Consider the following 20,132-nt stretch of genomic DNA (forward strand, 5'->3'; position numbering starts at 1 on the left):
GGGTTTTTCCATTTAGGGTATTTTTCCCAATTCAGGAACTTTTACCTTTTAATCTTTGGTGTTGTTTGGTGATTTTTCTTACGCGACATCTACACTTTGGGAGAAAAACCAATTCTAGTCACGTGATTGGTTCAAACGGTATCATTTGTCGTTAAAGGTCTATAGAGTAGGTGGTTTGTGACTCAACTATAGTGATTTGTTTAGACCTCTTAGCTCATTTATATTCTTCCCTATCCCAATTTTTGTTTTTGGTCATTTTAGTCCAACATCTGGCATCAATATTTAATGTGAAAAATACTTGCAAACTAAAAGTTTGGGCCTAAGATAATAAAATGCAAATTATTTATTACCAAAACGTGCAGTTTTAAATTATTTTAATTTATTACAAGTAGGTGAATTGGGAACATTTCTGACCAAACTGGCGGTTTATAAGAAAAGTAAGAAACCGACCGCCTCGCCCAAGAGATGTTTTACATAATAGGAATCAACGTTGAAAATATGTCATGTATCTACATATTTAACAATTTTTTATTTCAAAAGAATTACCGGGTCTTCAAAATGCTGAATAAAATTTTTAGCACTTTGTCTCCAAGCGTTTTCGGATTAAAAAAACTTTCTTCTTTTATTTACAATGTATTGTTTGGATGATAATAATGTTATTCCGCAAATAAAACTGAATCGCAAATATTGGGAGTTACAACTTTGCTCGGAAAAAAAATGTTATTGTGCTTGGGCCTTTTTGATATTAAATAATTCGTAACCATTTTTTAAGAACAATTTCGAACTTAAATGTACACGGCGAGATGAAATGCGTTTGTTGACCAAAAGCAAGTCGGCTTGGCTTATTACTCTCAAGAAGTAGAAAATCTCTAAATTTTAACAGAGGATTTGCACCCTTATTGATGATTGACAGCTGACAGGTCGACTGCAAGTTGGGTTGCATAGTTACGAAAACTGAAATTTTGCTTTACGGTGTTCCACCCTTAAATGTCTGTTATTACTAAATACCATTATTATTAATACTAATACTATAAATGCCTGTATATTGTGCGATACGGCAATCAATTCAGATTTTAATGACGAATTTTTCGCTAAAAGGAAGTATATAATTTAACTTGATGGAATATTATTGTAAGATAATTATACAAAAAGTGCAATAAGCAGTAGCTGATCCAACACCGATTTTTTTGGGTGCGAGCAATTTCTGACCATAATTGACAATTTGGAGGGAGAGCTATTGGATCCGCTGCAGTAATTTTGTAAAATATACCTCTAATAATCCTAACAAGCAATGTTGTTTCAAATGGCAAAAATACTGACCATTAAAAATTAAGGAAATGAGTGTCGGTAGCGTATTACATCCACTAAAATTTACATTAGTGGAAAGTTACAGGGAAATGTTTTATTTTAAAGTAAAATATTCTAATATATACCAAATTAAATATGGTTATGAGTACATTTTTTCGCAGTTATGATGTTGAAAGAATTATAATATTTAACGTTAGTTAGCAGTGTTCCAACAACATTACATTTTTACAATTCCATTATTAATGGTTACTTAAATAATTACAATGTGACGTTATTTTAACGTTAATGTCATGGGTAATTTTAAACATTAGTTATTATGTTAAAATAAAGTTTTTGGCCTCATGAATTGTAAACGTCAAATTAACATTCAATTGACAGCTTCGGAAACACTAGATTTACAAGCGCCCTGGACGTTTACACACGCCGTGCTGTAAAAATTGCCCAAATCGTCTGCTCTTCACATGCGTTTATAAATTAAAATCTCTTTACCATAATGAAGATTGATCACCAAAGTGGAATCTACCTAAATTATTATCTCAATTAAGACAATATTTCTATTTTTAAAGTAATATTAAAACGTTTTTTATACAGCGCCATCTTGTGTACTTTTTGTGCACCAACTACAAAATTGACAGAATTGACAGATGATGAAATTTACAAATGTCAGATGTGACAGTTCCCATAAATTTTGAAAAATCCAATTATTTAAATTAAAATTTTTCGGCCAAAAAGTTTAATACAACTCTTGTGCGTTAACCATTTTACAGCGCTCAATCATTAAAGCACTCCGGCTACGCCGTCGTGCTTCAAACTGATTTCGCGCTGTAAAATGTAAGTTACCACACGCGACTGTAAATAACTATTAACAATTCCAGTAAATGGTACATAATTGGTTACAATTTTACGTAATTACGACGTTGAAACCAATGGAATGATTTAACGTTAGTTCGAAAGGTTTATGTAACGTTGTGTTTTCACATTTCCAATAAATGCTAATTAAATAATTACAATTTAACGTAATTAAGTCGTTGAAACCAATAGTGTTATTTAACGTTGCTTGCTAACGTTTATATAACGTTTCATTTTCACATTTTCATAAACTGTGTTACATTTAAACGTTATAGTAACGTCATTTAACTAGACGTTTCAAATTTACCATTTGTGTAATGTTTAATATCAACCTATTAACGTTATATTAACCTAGCAAACGTCAAGTAACGTTACTAAAACGTTTGTGTGCCTCATGGGTTATCAGATGGACAAAAAAAGAATTTACCCTAACTAAAACTAGTCTTAAATTTTTCAATAACATCATCATTAAACACCAACAAAAATATTTTTTTAAACAAATTAGGAACCTATGCTGTGTGCACCTGTTTCCATTTATTACAATTTATTTTGCTCAAAAATAAACACTAATTGACGATTATTAATAACTATGTACTTTGTCACAAAAATGTACAATAACACTACAGTTTGAAATACTTACAATAAAAAAAAGCAATGCTTTAATTGCTCTAAATTGAATATTAATTGAAAATAAAATTGTAATAAATACATAGATTTACTCGAAACGATCATATATATCGCCATTTCCAAAATTACTTCCGCAAAACTTCGGTATATATGATGCATTTCTTTCTCCGAAGAATCTGGATTTACCAGCAGCGAACTTATTCAACTGTTTCACATAATTGAAAATGTATATTTTCAAAAACAAAAGATAAAGTTCACTTTGGATTGAGACTCGCTGTGGTCACATGCATGAAAATCAAAATCAATTGTCTCTCGTAGATGACTAATCACTCGAGCTGAAATTTGATCATGATAAACAGCGGAAGGTATTAGAATTTTCAAATGATTATAAAGTTTGAGTAAAACTTTAATCACATTGATGTTCATATACTGCAACCGCGGCTTGTCATCATCACATTCCCTCAACGACACTAATCGATAATGAAGCTGATCCGACTCTCTATAATGTTTTAAGTTACGTAAGCAGATTTCACATTCGTACTTCTCAGAGGAGATGACGTGAATGAGAAATCCACCTACAGTATGTCCCCGGATTGAGTTCACAAGAGGGAAAAAAACTTTATTTTTCATTTTACAGAAAAATGACAAAGGAATAATATTTTTTGCTTAATTTAAAATAAATAAATCTTTAATTAAAACTTTAATATTATCAAGCAGTCTTCTGGAAATCGAAAAAAACAAAAAATAACGAAGAACTTTTTTATTTTAATTTAGCAAAAAATGTCAAAGGAATGAAATTTGTTTCTTAACTCAAACCAGTTTCTACTATTTGATTGGCCCATTAGCTGTTTTAGCACATAGTTCAATTCTAACTCGTAATTTTTTCGACTGTTTCGATTTTTCTCAATTATTGTTAAGGATTCAATTGCATTTTTTTCCAATTTTTTAATACTTATACATTATTAGGAAAATTTTTCTTTATTCTTTAACGCACTATTTGATTTTGTGAATCCACAGCCTGCAATAATTTGAATACGATTACAAAATTTAATAAATAAAAATAATGAAAAAATTAATTTTAAGAGTACAAACTAATAATTTTAAAATTTTAATTGCAGATTTATTTGTTTTGAAATAAGCAAAAAATGTTATTCCTTTGTCATTTTTTTGTAAAATGAAAAATAAACTTTTTTTCCCTCTTGTGAACTCAATCCGGGGACATACTGTATATAACCTAAAACATTAGTGTCTGCTGATACTTCAGCTTCTTCATCAATTTGTGGAGGAAACCACCGATCGCTCCCAGTCTGCCTCCGACTTTGATCATTTGTTTGACGTAAATAATCTCTAATGTTCACCTGGAGTTGTTCAGTTGTTGTTGATAGGATTGAAAATTCCTAATAAGAAGTGTCTTGTAAAAAGGAATAAATGCGTAACAAGATGGATTCGTGTTTCGCACTCCACATTGTCTTATTTGACCAAAAAGGTTTTCTAAAGGGTCCTGGTTAAAAGCCCGAGCCGAAAAAGACTTTACACCTAGTTCGTTTAGATTTTTTTTTATCAATATAAAACCATCCAGAGTGCGAATCCAACCATCCATAACTGGAAGTTGGGCTTCATCAGATGGTTTTGATTTTATGAATTCCATACTTAAAAAGAATTTTTCTCTTTTATTCAGCACTCGAAATGAGGCGATTTCAATTCTACTTTTCCACGCAATGGAGTCCAAGCACACTTTCCAAAACCTCCGTTAACACTATCAAAAAGACTATTCTGAAATGCACAAAGAACGGCAGTCCGTTTGGCATCAGGTGGTATATAAAACCTCTTTAACCAAACCAGTCGCAAAACAGCAGCAGCTACCGATGTGTTAAACACTTGAGCACACAATGACACTTTCATTTTTTGTACCGAATTCGGACGAATATGAATTTCCGAAAGTTTACTCTTGTCCAATTCATATGTTTTTACAATGTGAGTCCATTTTGCCACCATTTGTTCGTCACCTTCCTTGAACTTAAAATTTTTTGTTAGTAAATTATTTCTCATGCTTTGTGGTTTTCCACAATTATTACATTATTTTGTTCCCCTTCATCTCTTAAAGAGGCATTTTGGCGCTGCTGTCGTGTTTGTTCAAGGAGAGTGTCAATCACCTTAACATTTGTGGTATTCTGGTCACAAATTGAGGCGACAATGCACAAACCAGCATCACTAGCTGCTTCTACAATGGCCTTGAAGTAGCGGACTGTTGTTTCTGTCTTCATTGTGGACTTGCAAAATGCAAACCCGATAGGTTGATGCGTTCCCAGCCATAATTTGCAAAACCCATTATTGAATCGAAATAATTTAAATAATCCAGATGCGGTTAAAGCGTCATTTCGTCGGAAAGTAGATTCCAATATTTGAACTCCCATTTTTTTTCTACTTTTTTCCGCAACACTTAAAAAATGGGTTTTGAGATGCCTGGATCGACTGGTATTTTGTTAAGTACAGTCTTTAAGGTACCGACAGTTGGTAACGTAAACAGTTTTGATAAAAGATTGTACGTCCTTGGACCACTCTTCCTTAAAGCAATGGCATCTGCCTTGCCATCGAACGTAAATCTTCTTCTGGCTTAAAAAAAACCTTTGCTGGAATGGTGTTAACTGCTCTAACTGCTTGTGCAACCCCGTGTTCGCCACCGCTTTAGCGGAGTTTCTACTCCGGGACAACCGGTTCAACCGTTTTTCTAGCTTCTGTGCCATGGTGTACAGCTTCTGACGCCTGGTGATGTGAAGCTGTGACTACAAATCTTCAAAATAAACATGAACGATTGTGACTTTGATTATGACAGTCAATTAATGACAATTAAGCATTAAATTTGAATTCTGAATTACCTACATTTGACGTTTTGTCGAATGTGGCGCCTCCTTAGATTTATGCCCACACTAAATCAATTGAGAACCAAAGTCGCCTATAAAGCTTTTACCCCGTGGTTAAATGTTTCTGTCTTGATACTTGCACAGGACTCTCACCCCGCCGTCAAGGGGATGGTGACCACCCGGTTCTCTACCCCCACTAGTGTGGGAGGGAGTACAACCCGACCATGGATTCTAACATACATAATTTGCAATATAATTGCATGTTTTGCAGTATAATTGAGCCTAATATTTGATATTTTTCAGCCGTAATGTTTATTAATTAAAATTCGATGATTTTCAAATGGTTTTTGGTCATACGAATGTAACAATGACTTAAAAATAGTTTTTTTCTACTAACTTGCTGCTTGCTATTTCAAAATGTAAAACAACCGCTATTTGCAAAAATTAAATTAAATTTTATTTTTAAAAATTGATTAGCGCTTTTTACCAATTCGTTTAATTGATTTTTCTGCAGTCTCACAATTACTGATTATATCAGTTGATGGATATATCAATCCGCCCTTATTTTTTACATCAGTGAAGCTTTATTGTTGAGTTTTCTTGAAACTTTTTTTTTCAATTGTGACATTTTCATTTTTTTATAAATAAATATTTGACTACAAAACTTGCAATATAAGTAATTATAAGTTTTGACATGATTGACACATCGGTATGAGCAGTATCTTCGGTGATAACTAATTCTTTATTTTTTTTTATTTTGCTGTTTTGAAGCCAGTACTTTAATCCTGGATTCAGAACTCAAGGTTTTGCAATATAAAATAATGATATACAATTCCCATCAGCGTGTGCTTTTAATTCCAAAGGAATTATTTTTTTTATAAGTCGACATAAATTGTTGAACTGTCGGGTTATTGTTACTTTCCCTATGCATTCTTCTTATAATTGCAAAAACAATTGTGTGCTCTTGACTTATTTTATGGATTGAAGAATTTTTTCATTTTTACAATGTTCTAAAAACATCTGCTTAAGACTTTCTATTCAAATTTAAAAAGCCAAGGAAACAGGTTTTTCTTTCATAATGAATAATTATGTCATTTGAGTCGCTAAATGCAAAGTTCGACTACTGTAGTTTTCTACAACTGCTGGCTTCATTGGTTGGTTTAACGATTTTGCTAAAGCGGTCTTGAATTTTGATACATTTTTACCTCCGCATTTGTAGTTAAGAGGATTTATTTACAACCGGAGGTATTAGTTCGCTCTCAAGGTAATTCCTTTGTTACTTTTGTAAAATTGCAGAAAACCTTAGCCTTAAGGCTAGCTGCGTACACTAACGTTGTTACAAGGGTTGAAGAAAAGCAATTTTTACTAGTTTGGGTTTCCGGCTGCCTAGCTCCAGCTCTGACAAATAAAGATTCAACATTATTAACAAGAGATTTTTTTTTAAATACAATTTCAATTAGCGTTTATGATATAACTGAAAGGTAAATAAATAATCAACCAATATTGCCAAAATATGTTAATTTATCTTCGTTTAATTAGTAGTCTAGTTTATTTAAACGTTAGTATAGTTCACCCAAGTTGGTCTGAGCTACCATTAAAAGCATAAAAATTTGCGGGCTGCCGCAACGGGACAGCTTCAAAAGATTCTCAAGTGCTCATAATGAGGGTTTATTTGCTCAAGTTTGCACCCTGCGATAAGAACAGCATTCCTAAAGGGCCCCACAAACGTCGTTCTTGCACGACGGTTTTGAACGACGGTTTCGACGGTTGGAACGAAACGGTCGGAAAAACCGAGGTCTGTGGGCAAAAACCGTCGTGTTGAACCGACAGTCGGTCATTTATTTTTTGGAAAATCCTAACAGTCGTTTTTGCCGATTAATTGTTTAATAAGGAGTAAGCCAGTGATTGTTTCTGAGCTCAGTTTATTTCTATTTTGTTTTTAATAGCTTTATTGAAGAAAAAATTCGTTCTACATTAGCTAAAGAATGAGGTAAACGCAAGATATTTTCAACAAAACGAGACAACACTGGAAAAACAAGTTCTCCATCGTTTAGAGTAATAGTTTTAATATTTTGCCAAATAACCTGTGCATCGTTGCGAAATGACAGCATTTCTTCATTATTTCTTAATAGTTGTCATCCAGAATCTAAATTTTGAAGCTTGCGGTCACTTATGAAATTAGGAAATAACAAGGCAACATTTGTAATTGTAGAGGAAAAGGACCAAATATGGAATACATAAATAAATTCTTAAGAAAATCGGTACCAAAGTTTTATTTTATTCGGTCTTATGGGTTACAACTAATTGCAATCATAATCACTATTGAAAACTAATAATTAAATTAACAAATAACAAACACGTTTTGTAATACTATTAATTAAAATAAAATAACCAAAAGTACGCATCTCAAAAATGTTAACCCTATTATGGAATAGGGTACTCAATTCGCAACTAAATACGTGTCCCACGAAAACGATTTATTCACAGTAGGAGCTAATACATTTGGTTAAAGAAAAAAAAAAGAAATTAAATTGTTGTTGAACTGGAAATAACTAATTAATTGCTAGATCCGGTACACCGTGGATAAAGTTACCAGCCGCGGATGTGGGCGACTACGCCGGTCCGCGATTGCACAAGCTCGAATTAGACGCACGACGTTACCGCACAAAAAGTGAATTGGCGACCGAGTCCGCTTACAATCTCTAATATTACAACAAACAAAAAAAAATCAAAAGGGAGTTACTAAAGACAGTTACATACAAATAGGTAAATTATTGCGCAACAGCTACGCCGACAAACGACGAACTTCTCCGGCCCGTGAAGGGTTAGACTCCCGGAACAACAAGATAGAGTGGGTCTGACCTTTTCCTTCGCTGGGAGGTGGAGGCTATTCCCTTGGCTGGACGGCCTGATCCGGATCCACTGTAGACTGATCCAAAACTCCGGAGAGGACCGTTTCCAACACTCCTAACGTCTTTCAACCCCGCTCCCTGAGGAGTTCCCGCGAGTTCCTGCGAGGAGAAAAGCCACGAAGATACTAATCGTCGGGAAGAGAAGAGTCGAGTAGCGTAGAGCAGAGTAGAGTAGAGGAGAGTAGAATAGAGTAGAGACGAGGCCCTAAAGATACCTCGAAATTAGTTGGATTCTTCCAGACACGTGGTACTCACTCTAGATCTTGGGCGGCCTCAAGGTGTCCTGTCTCGCCAACTTAACACAAATCCCGGGACAACCGGACAAACTACCCTATCTTTTTATTTTCCACCACTGCGAATTTACTTAACTTGCCTAAAAGAAAGGAAGTTCGAATCGCCAAGATGGACTAAGAGACCAGGAGGGGCGAAAGCGCGAAATTCAGTCAATCTTTCCCTAAATGAAAAACCTCAACAATGTGAGAAACAACGCCTTCGGCGGCCCGCATAAGAGCATTGAAGAATCGCTCCGCCGGTACCACTTGGCTGACAGGTGACAGGTCAGAGGTTATGTGGTGTTTGTTTACATTCGAAGGTGTGCCCCACAAAGAAATATTGACTGCCCCTCGATTTTACAGAGGGAAGAATCCTTCTGGATCAGCTACAAAAAGGGAAGACCAAAAGAAAAGGAACCAAAGAAGAAGAACAACAGGAAAAAAAAACAAAACGGAAGAGAATCGTTTCTGCACCAACAGTTAATCATACTCTTCTGAGACCTAACTTCACGCTGTGTTTTAGGTCACTTCTAAGTTTACGTGGCACGTGACAGACTGAAGATAATTCAGTGTCTGCACGTTGATTATTTTCAACCAATCCCAAAGATTCGTATACCTCGTTGTGTCCTTTTACGGACACCGTTTTTATCATTTCTAATACCGCACTCTCGGCTTCATTTAACGGCTCGTCAAGTGGTTTTCCACCACCAGTATCACATGCATGTTTCTTTTTCTTCACTATTTTTAATTTTGTTCTGCTGCCCTAACATTTGGTGTATTTCAGGCCACATTCAATTTCTTTCTAGTTGATAGTTTGGTTATTGCAAAAGTCTGTTTGGTGTACATTTCCGATATCGTTAAAAAAGTGATCACTTCTGTAAAGGGCAACACTTTTGGAACCGTCCCAATTGCTACAAATCTTAAAAATGCACCATTAAAGGGGCACAACTTCGTTGAACTTCTTTGGAATAGGAAGTTTTGTGTTGACAACCGCACCTCAGAGTAAATCCCATGACAATTGGTCATAATTTGAAAAAAGACAACATTATTATTTATTTCCTACACTAAAATAACATGAAATCTTTGACATGTGAGGTATAGACGTATTCAAATTCAGCAACTCAAAATCTTCGATAGTTGAGGTAGTTAGAATTTACCTAAATACGAATAGAACACTTTATAGTTGACTATGTAAACATTCAAAGCTTTGCTAAATTCTCCATGTGTTTCACTTCTAGCCAGTACTTCTAATAAGTTAACAACTTAAATATTTCAGTTATACGACTGCGGGCCACGGAAATTTTCTAATTTCATCGTCAACAACTAGCAAAAGAATGCACTTCTTTGAAAACCATTCAAAAGCAATTCCAATTTTGAAATAACTTCAAATTTCCGTAAATACGGGAGCCAATTGTCAATGTTTACAAATGATGACGTGTCTGTCAAAGTGCTGTCAGACAAGGTCGTCAACTTTTGGTGTATAAAAATGTCCCTATGAAGTACATTCCTCCACACAAGTTTTTGCGATAATTCCAAATTTCGGGCCAAGTTTGACATTTGGACCTCATTATCAATTGGTATGAAGTATATACGTTCGCCTGGGCTTTTTGCGAACGATGAAATGCACTAGATGAGAATAGATCCCCTGGTCTCTTTTGGGAACCGACACCATATGGCCGAAGGTCCGATATTCCTTGATTCTATTGAATTTACTTGACAAGTTACATGCACACGGTTTGATTGTTGGTTATTACTGGAAATTACTTGACTGGGAAGAATCCAGGTAAACTCTGGTCGGGACCTTTTTCCTTTCTTGGATCTTTACCCGAATTCGTCTGAACAGATGACAAATCTTCGGAACACAGACAATGATATTATTACAAACTGTTGAAAGCGCCGTTTTAGGCTTATGCTGTTTCAGCGCTGGTGGCGTTAAGGTAAAATGTTCCAAAAAAATTTAAAAATTAAAATTTTGTGTTACAAAAAATGGAAAACATTTTTAAAAGTAAAAAGTGGTGTTAAAAAGAAGAGATTATGCTTGGAAGAGAGAAGTTGCATCCAAAGGGCGGTCACGGCTGACTTATGACGTGATTCTCGCATTTGCGTAAAAGACACGCGAAAATAGTGAAAAACCTGTGCCAGAATCGTCTCGCGGATGCAGCGAAAGGGAAACTGTGTTTATGTTGAGTGCTGTTTGACGAGTTCCGAGAAGCCGATGCGCGACCATCGGCTTCTCGGAACTCGTCCATTCTCCGCCACTTTCTGTTGCCAACCTAGGATGTCGAGACCACCTTGGGCGGCTTCGGAGATGGGCCTTTGTCCTGCGCGGCGTGACGGTCTCGTCTGGAACAGAAAAACAGCCAGCAGAAATCGGAAACAAAGACTGTAAATGTGAAGGCGATAGAATTAGAAGCAAGCGAAAGAATTAAGATAAGACGTGTTTATTGGAAAGGAATAGTGGGAGGAGCTTCGGGGTAATTCGATCGCCAAGGTTGTTACTGTTGCGACTGGGCTAGAAAGAGCGGGATGACTTGCATCGTGGAGTAGAGAGAGAAAGAGTCTTAGCGGGATCGATTCCGATTATTTATTACTTACACTAAAACCAACAGTTCTTACAAATATTTAAATATGCCAAAGTAAAACTGAGACGTAACCCTTCTAATCTTTTAAGGTATTTCTAGTCAGTAGCAGTGGTCATTTTGTTCCTCATTCATCATCCTTATATTAATGATAATATTGTCAATTATCAAATAAAAAATGCGCAGCATCACATTTGCAAATAACGTTAAATATAATTGAAAAGTTGTAGTAATTGTAAAAGTTTATATCTCCAATCGTAACATTCATATACTTATTACCTTTAACTATGTGATTTATATGGTTTGCTAATCCATTTGTGTGTAAGAGAGGTATACGCAGGAATGGAATGTATTTATGATGAGCGGCTCGTGCTGAGATCAGCGGAGAGAGTTTGTTACTCGACGTCGGCAGGGCCGGCTTCGATTTGCTTTTAGGATGTTAATTGTTGCGGGGTGGTTGGAAATTCAACCCCTGAAATTTGTGGGGGGCGCAGCAAAAATGAAGTTTTTTTTCTTTTGTCTTGGTTTGTCTGGAAATCTCCATTTGTTGCGACCTGTTGGGGCAAAAGGAGTCAACCAATGTTCTGTTACCAGGAGTTTGTTCCAACTCCCTGGTGACGTTTAGGTAGGTGTGGGGGTAGGGGAATTAAAACGCAATTATATTTTAACCTTCCCACGGAAAGGTAGAAAGAGCGAGGTTGCCCGTGTCGCAAGCGTGTATAGAGGAGGCTAGCCGATATAGGTAGCGCAGAGACCCTCGTCGGAGATGGTGTCCGTAAAGATGGTGCGTGTTGAGAGTGGCTGACCGATATAGTCAGCGCAGAGACCCTTGAAGTTGCTGTTCGTTGAAGGTGGGTAACCGATGCAGTTAGCGCAGAGACCTCGTGTTTTGTTGCTCGACTCAGACTGCCTTCCGTAAAAAAAAAATGTGCGATTTAGTTTTTAAGGCGCTTGCGCCTATGCAACTAATCGGGCATTTTGTGTTCTGGTCTTACCTGTGACTGAGCAGGCTCTCTCGCTTCGATAGTTGAGAGGTCCGAGGTTTTCGCTTTGGGCGCTTCTCCTCCGAACCGGAAAGATCGAGGCGTTTTTTGGCTGGATTTTCGGATAGAGGACCCTTTCCCCCAACTAATGCGCGAGGTTTCGAGTCTTTGGGCGCTTCGGGGGCCGTTTTCTCGATTTTTAAAAAACCTTTTGTCTTTCGACGATTGACATTTCAACTTCATGTTGGTGGCGCTGGTGGCGCTGCTGTCATATGTTTACGTTTTCCACCGGTTTTCTGCTTGAAGATGTTCTCTACCCTCACGTTCTCCACCTCCGGCAGAGTAACCATCATAATCTTTAACTCTCATAAACTCTAGAAACCCTTTTGTGAGTAGAGAAATCTCTGGCGGCGGTGATGGGGTCTGTTCCATTATTATTTCATCGTCGAAGTCATTTGGATCACTGAATACATGAATTTCAGGTTTGTCCTTTCAATTAAAATTATGCCGCAAAAATACTTACAGTTCTAAGTGTTCGCCCGATTGACTCTAAACATTTTATAAATTATTATTACAAACATTAAATAAAAAACAAAAAAATGCTTAACATAACTCACTATTTTGTTTCCCACCTAAGACAAACATCGCAATTAAATAAAATGCTGCGCAGTTTAAGTTTTCTTAAGCTTGAAAGCGCCCTGTCTTATTCAAGTAAAACATAAATATGTTAGCGGGGAGGTTTATTCACATTAATGTTACTTTCGTCTCAATTTGTGACGTCTTACAATTCGTCCATCCTGACATTAGCTCGTCCCGAGATACAGTAATTCAACTTATTACTGCTTCTTAATCCACTAAGCATCCCAATGCTTCTAAGTTTGCTAAACTGCAACACTAGTGCTCTAATCTACAAATGCATGTTGTTTACATTGTCACTAGATCTGCAGACAATCATTTTCTCACTTTCTACACCATCATGACAAGAAGAAATGCTCACAGTCCATTTACGTTAAATTATTTATTTATAATTTGTATTGATGTGTTTTCCACCCCAAGGCCTTTTTATTTTGTTTTTAACTTAACATTACACTCAAAAGAAAACACTAATTAAATTCACCACTTTTTCTTCCTTTGTTTGGGCAGTTAGTACAAACGTGCCATTTCTCGTTGCATTTGAAACAGTAGATTGTCTTTTTCTTCATCGGGGGATCGTTCTGGTGGTGCTCTAATTTTGACGTCTTACACTAGTGAAATTTGTTTCCTAAGCAATCGTCTAGTTTTTGCAGGGTAAGGTGTTTTCCATCCCAAGGCCTTTTTATTTTGTTTTTAACTTAACATTACACTCAAAAGAAAACACTAATTAAATTCACCACTTTTTCTTCGTTTGTTTGGGCAGTTAGTACAAACGTGCCATTTCTCGTTGCATTTGAAACAGTAGATTGTCTTTTTCTTCATCGGGGGATCGTTCTGGTGGTGCTCCAATTTTGACGTCTTACACTAGTGAAATTTGTTTCCTAAGCAATCGTCTAGTTTTTGCAGGGTAAGTGATATAATTTTTATAAATTAATACTTTTAATCACTGGTCTTGCTTTTGCGAGCGCGCCATCGGCGTGTTTTTGCGCGTGCGTTAAAAGTGGAACAACTATTTGCAATGGCAAACTGCTTTTCTCGGACAAAAAAGAACCTTTTAAAACTATCGTCAGACAATTATTTATAACCAACCAGTCATTTCAAAGATGGAATGATCTGCCAAGCATTGCTGTGTGTAGCCAAACAGTGTTCATTCAAATAACATATTCACATCTTTTTTTTTCAATTTAGCAGTTTAGTTATCTATTTTCTTTTTATTTTTATATTTAAAATATATTTTTTATATAGACGCTCAATAAGGCTCGCCTCTGCGTCTCACCTTTTTTTAATAATAAATATGTGCCTTCGTTAAAGGAAGTCTTGATTAGGATGGTGTTCAAAGCTTTTTCGAAATTAAAAAAAATGTCTTTGATGGCGGACAGTTCTACAGCGAGAAAGTCTTTAGGGATTTCTCTCCCGTTATAATCCAAAATTGGCGTCTTACTAAGGGCTTTCATTGCCGACATTACTTCCTCATCACAAAGAGTGACATCAGAGGATTTAAGCTGGATGTATGCCGACTCTTCACAAGCCTCAATGTTGTGACCTTCGTCAAAAACGACGATATTGTTTGCTAACTCCAGACCCAAAGCTTTTCTAGTTTTCCGATTAAGTAGATAGTTGTATGGTACGAAAATTATGTCTTTGTCGTGCTTCAGTTCCTTCGTCATAGGGGCAAAAGCAGTGCACTTGCTCCGATTTCACCAAATCTTCTTTTGATACAGAACAATATCAAATAACAGACTATTTTTTCCAACTGTCAAATTAGTCTATCAAAATAGTTATTTGTGTACCAAGGCCAAAAAGAGTGTCTTTTTTGGCCGAGCTTTTTTTTAATGGCCGAGGCGACAGTCGAAGCCAGAAAGAAGGCGAGGGCAAAATGGCACTTTTTGGCCGTGTTACATACAAGATTTTTTAGGCGACATCATTAAATTTTCAAGTTAATTCATTTTTATTTATGATGTATTGATTTAATCATTTATAACAACTGAATAATTGTAAATATTTATGAATCCTTCAAAAAAAGTTCATATTTTCTTTACATTTGCAGGTTCGGCATGTGTAACTTCACAATTTGGTTTAATGTGCTTTTTGATGTTGTTGCAGCAGCACTACTAGACATGTTCATTTTCAATAATTCAACACGTCTTTGTTGCACTTTACAGCAGTTTGTGGCTTTGATTTTACCCAAATAATTATAAAATTGGGGGTAATGTCGGGTATCTTAATGTAATATGCAAAACTATGGATAGATGGCGCCACCATAGATCGGCCCAAAATGTTTGCGGCCAGAAAAGACTTACTTTTAGGCCGCTTTTGAGGCCTAAAAATTCCATTTTCAGTTTAAGTCGCCTAAAAGATAGATTTTTTTCAAACGTCAAAAATTTGACAGATTGTTTAACCCAATATTCACGGTAAAAGGTTAATTTTTGTGCGTATGCAGACAAAACACTTTTTCTATTTTGCGTTCATAAAGAAGATATTTCGATATGCGTATTTCGGTATCGTAAGGGACCGATCCCGTGCCAATATTTGCAGGAGCATATATTTTTCTTAGGTTTGCAGCAGACAAACTGTCGACCTACCGTGACAGTTGACAATTTAGATTTTGGTTTTGATAAACCATGATAAATCGATCAATACACTATTATTTTTTGTTGTACTTGGTTTAATAATTCATCGGAGAAAAACTCTTTGGATGCAAGAGAACCATCATGATCATGATCAACATCTTTGCTCTCTTGGCTCCTATGCACTCCAGTAACCTCAAAACGTCACTCCTATCAAACTGACTGAAATTGGATTTGGCTACTTCGATTTTTTTTCCAGTTGGCACATGCCAAGTACTCTAAAATTCCCTAGATTTCGAAATCAAGTTTTTTCATTTCATAAGACGAAATAGAAAAAATAGCGCATGATACCTGTTCATAATTCATTTTGCCGCACTTACTACTTTATGACACTCTTCACTGCGCTAGTCATGTCTTAAAAACGTGCGTGCAGCAAAATGTTCATTATGAAACGCGTATCATAATATACTATTCTGTTACTACTACTGTGAGTACTCCAATTAGGTCATACAATCATTAATTGGTGCTGCAATAATTGAAGACATGACGTAATAACCGAGCTAAGCGCCAAAAACGTGTTATTTCTTCCATTGCAACATTTGGATCCTTGCGATGTACAATCACTGGTACTATGATTGTTGCACAAGCAATTGGTACAAAGCTTGAGTTGTTTGATCTCTTGTAAGCGCGAAGCAGCTGGTAATGCTTTTAACTGTTCGCATGCAAAAATTGGATGATCTATTTTGAAGAAAAAAACATTTGATCAACTTCTGGGTTGCTAAGTTGGTCAGATATTTTTCTTGATCAGCTGATTTTTGGTCGGTTTTTTCATTGAACTTGGTTGTTATGATCGCCTTACGTTTTTCAGCGGCAGCTTCGACGAGTTTACAATTATCTTCTAAAAATCGACCAAATCGCTAAATTTTGGTGTTGCGTTGTGTTTGTCTTGAAGATGTCTTTCCCAATAGTTCGTGCGTTACGAATCAATTTGACTGTTGTCATACCGATTAACCAACAAATCCCAGGCAGATTGGTAGTTGTCGTTCGTGACTTCTATTGATTCTAAAACTGTGGCCGCGTCACCTTTGAGGCAACTTAGCAAATAATAAAATTTTCTTATTGTAATAACCCAAAAGGCCCGCCAAAAAGATATTAACATGCACACAAAACATATATTTAAAAATGGCGTTAAAAGACCGCGAAATTTAAAATCCAAAGTTTGGCTGTGATCGTCAAAAATGATTAGGACCTACGTTGTGTTTGAGAAAAACAAAGTTGGAGGATTTCCTCATCCGTTGGGTTTTTTGCCTGAAATTGAATTAATAGCGTTGACAGTTCCTCTGCGATCTTACCTGCGTCCGTTTTTGGGGCGGACTTTGTTTCTGTTTTTTTTGAGGTGTGCGATTCCTTCTCTTCTTTTTTCTTCCTCTCTTCTTGCTGGATTTCCTTCAGTGTTGGCTGCGGCTTCTTTGGGATTTCGGCCCACTTCTTTGGTTCCCTTGGTTTTTCCACTCCTGGTCGTTCGGGACACCTCCTCCAGGTGGAGATGTGCTCTCCCCCGCAGTTTGCGCACTTCGCGGCCGTTGTTCTTAGTTTGGTGCACTCGTGAGTGCTGTGCTTGCCGGTGCACTCGTGAGTGCTGTGCTTGCCGGCGCACTTCATGCAGCGGTATTGCCCATCCAAACTAAATGTGAATAAACAAATGGATGCGCACCAACAAATTTCATAATACGCAGCCTCGCAAATCAGCTGTTCGCCGCATTAAGTAGTAGCAGTGGCGTTGTGTTATGAGGAGCATAACAGTTTAATTTTTCATTTACACGTTTTCAAACCTTTACTAACAACACCTTTAAGTTATAAATTATAAAACGCGCAATCAAAACTTATCATCTTAATAGTTTTTTTTCTTGTTGTCTGCGAAAGCCTGCAACTGCAACTTTATTATGACTTCAAATTTCCTATTCTCGACGCCTATTCACATTTAGTTTGGACGGTCTGTATTCTGCAAAGCAGATCCGCTGCACGTGCCCGAACAGTTGGCATCGGTGACACTGCATTGCCTCCGTGCGCGCTCTCAGCGCCTCGACGGTGACGCTTAGACCTAAAATGTTTCTTTTAGTGTAAATCGATTTGTAGGCCTTACCTATTTCCACGATGACACACAATGTCGTGGTTTTCATTCCCGGACCATTTCTGCCGGATATCCTTCCTGTGCTAGTTCTTCTTTAATTTCTTCTTCGGTGACCTCGTGTGGGATTCCCTTCATCACCACCTTCAGTCGCCTTTGTTCTCGGAGTTGGTGGGTGTGAAACTCGTGGCCTTCTTCTTTGAGGAACCGGTACATTGCCCGGTAATCCTGCACTGTTTCCGGCTGGATTTTGATTCCTTCACGGGTTGACGTTGCCTTGGTCCAATTGATGTTTTTCCTTTTGAGTGCGGCGCAAACTCTCGTCCATTTTGTTCTGTTCCTTAAAGTAATCGGTGTTGAGTTTTGGCCCGAATTGTCACCTACCTTGTTCTGGCGCGATGCGATGAGAATTTCTCGTCGCATGGCGATCACTTCGATCAAGCGATCAAGAGTGTCCACCGTCGTGGCGTTGAGGTCCCAGCTTCCAGTTCCGCCCCAAGCTGATGCGGTGGGCGCGGCGGTTTTTTGGGGTCTTTTCTTACAAAGTTTTGAGATGGAGGTGTGTTCACCTCCACAATTGGCGCATTTTGCGGGCGTGGTTTTCTCTTTTATACATTCGTGTGTACTGTGCGACTCTGCGCACTTCATGCATCTGAATTCGGTGTTACAGTTTCGCTGCACGTGGCCGTATTTTTGGCAACGATGGCATTGGATTACGTTGATTGAGCGTAGAGGCTCGAGTTTTGCGTTGAGGAAGTTTATTGCTTTGATGTTGTAGATTGATTTGTATTTACGTTCAATTTCGATTAAGATCATCTCTATGGGCTTTCCGTGTTTGCCGTCCATGCGAGTGATTTTTGCTACAGGGTAGCCCTGCTCTTGTAAGTCGTCTTTTATTTCTTCGTCGGTCATTTCGGTTGGGACGCCTTTAGCCACCATTTTTAGATGTTTTTCTTTAGTCAGTTGGTGAGTGTAAAACTCATACTCGTTTTCATTCGTTAGTTTATACATTTTTCTGTAGTCAGTGATTGTTTGTAGTTGGATTTTAATTCCGGTTTTTAACGAGGTTGCTCGGGAGTATTGAATTTTGTTTCGCACAAGTTTGGCGGTGACCTCGGTCTATTTGTTTTTTGTGGTTAAAATAATTGGCGTGGTGTTATTTTGTTCGTCTTCGTTTTCATTTTGTAGAAAATCGTAACGATTTTTGGTAACGAAGTTTTGCGTGTTTGTATAGTTATAAGAAGGTTTGCTTACTTTTTTGGGTGTGATGTATTCGTCCTTCATGTCTCGTTGTCTTTTGGTGTCAGAGTTGGGAAATTGGGATGTGATAACCTCTTGTTCGGTGTTGTCAAGAATGCCGTTTTCGGATTCGATGTCCAGAAATCTCATTTCATTTCTTCTTTCTATCGCAGCTTCGATGAGCCGTTCAAGTTCTGCGCCGTTGCGATCGTAGATGGACGGTCTGATGGAACCGCCTCCAACCATTTTGGCACTTTTTGTTTGCACTGTGTCTTTTTCTACTGTGTGCTCAGAGAGCGTCACACTTATTTACTTGTGTTTCTCACTATAACTGTTTAGAATTTGCACTTACTGAATCACTATGAAAGATTAAAACTGCTAACACGATACGTACGCATCGGTGTGCCTTCCGTCGGTCAAGTCAAAATACATTTTATTCAAGTTTACTGATGGTGTTTACTTTGAGTACTTAAGATATTACAGTTTATTTGGCCGCTGGTGAGGCTTTTGGCCTTTTCGGCGGACCTGGTATTTTAGTGAACAATACTAAGGCTTATTCTACATAAAATTGGTTCTTAAATATGACTAACAATGTATTTGAAAAAAAGAACTAGAGATTTAAAGATGGAAAGTTGAGAAAAGGTGATAGCAGTTGAAGAAGTGAACTCTTCGTGGGTTTCCTGGAATTTTTCATGGGGTTCCTAGAACTCTTCATGGGTGTCCTGGGAGTCTGTGGGAATTTTGGGACTCTTCATGGGTATCCTTGGGCTTTTCATGGGAATCCTGAAACTCTTCGTGAGTAACCTGATGATCTTCTTGGGAGTGCTGAGGTCTTCGAGGCTGGAAGAGAAGAGAAGGAAGGAAGTGGTCTCGTCCCGGGAAAGGACCTCTTCATCTCATCGCAATGGGCGTGTCTTCGACCAGCTCCTGGAGAACTGTGATGCTTTACCGTCTCGGTAATCTAAGGATTCTCAGGTTTTGATCCAAGTTTCCTCTTTGAATTGATTGATGTCGCGACGGATTTTGGCACTGAGTTTGTTGATGAGAGTTTTGAGAAAGAGGTCACGAGTACTGACAAAGTTGCGGTAGATTTTACGTTTTTCCTTAATTAGTCTTAGAATACGCGCATTTGTTAAGAATTTGGCAATTAGTGGAAAATGACCTGAAGTTACGG

The sequence above is a fragment of the Gnatocerus cornutus genome, chromosome 7 (genome assembly GCF_029298725.1).
Source record: "Gnatocerus cornutus isolate USDA-ARS CGAHR chromosome 7, icGnaCorn1.1, whole genome shotgun sequence".
NCBI lineage: Eukaryota > Metazoa > Arthropoda > Insecta > Coleoptera > Tenebrionidae > Gnatocerus > Gnatocerus cornutus.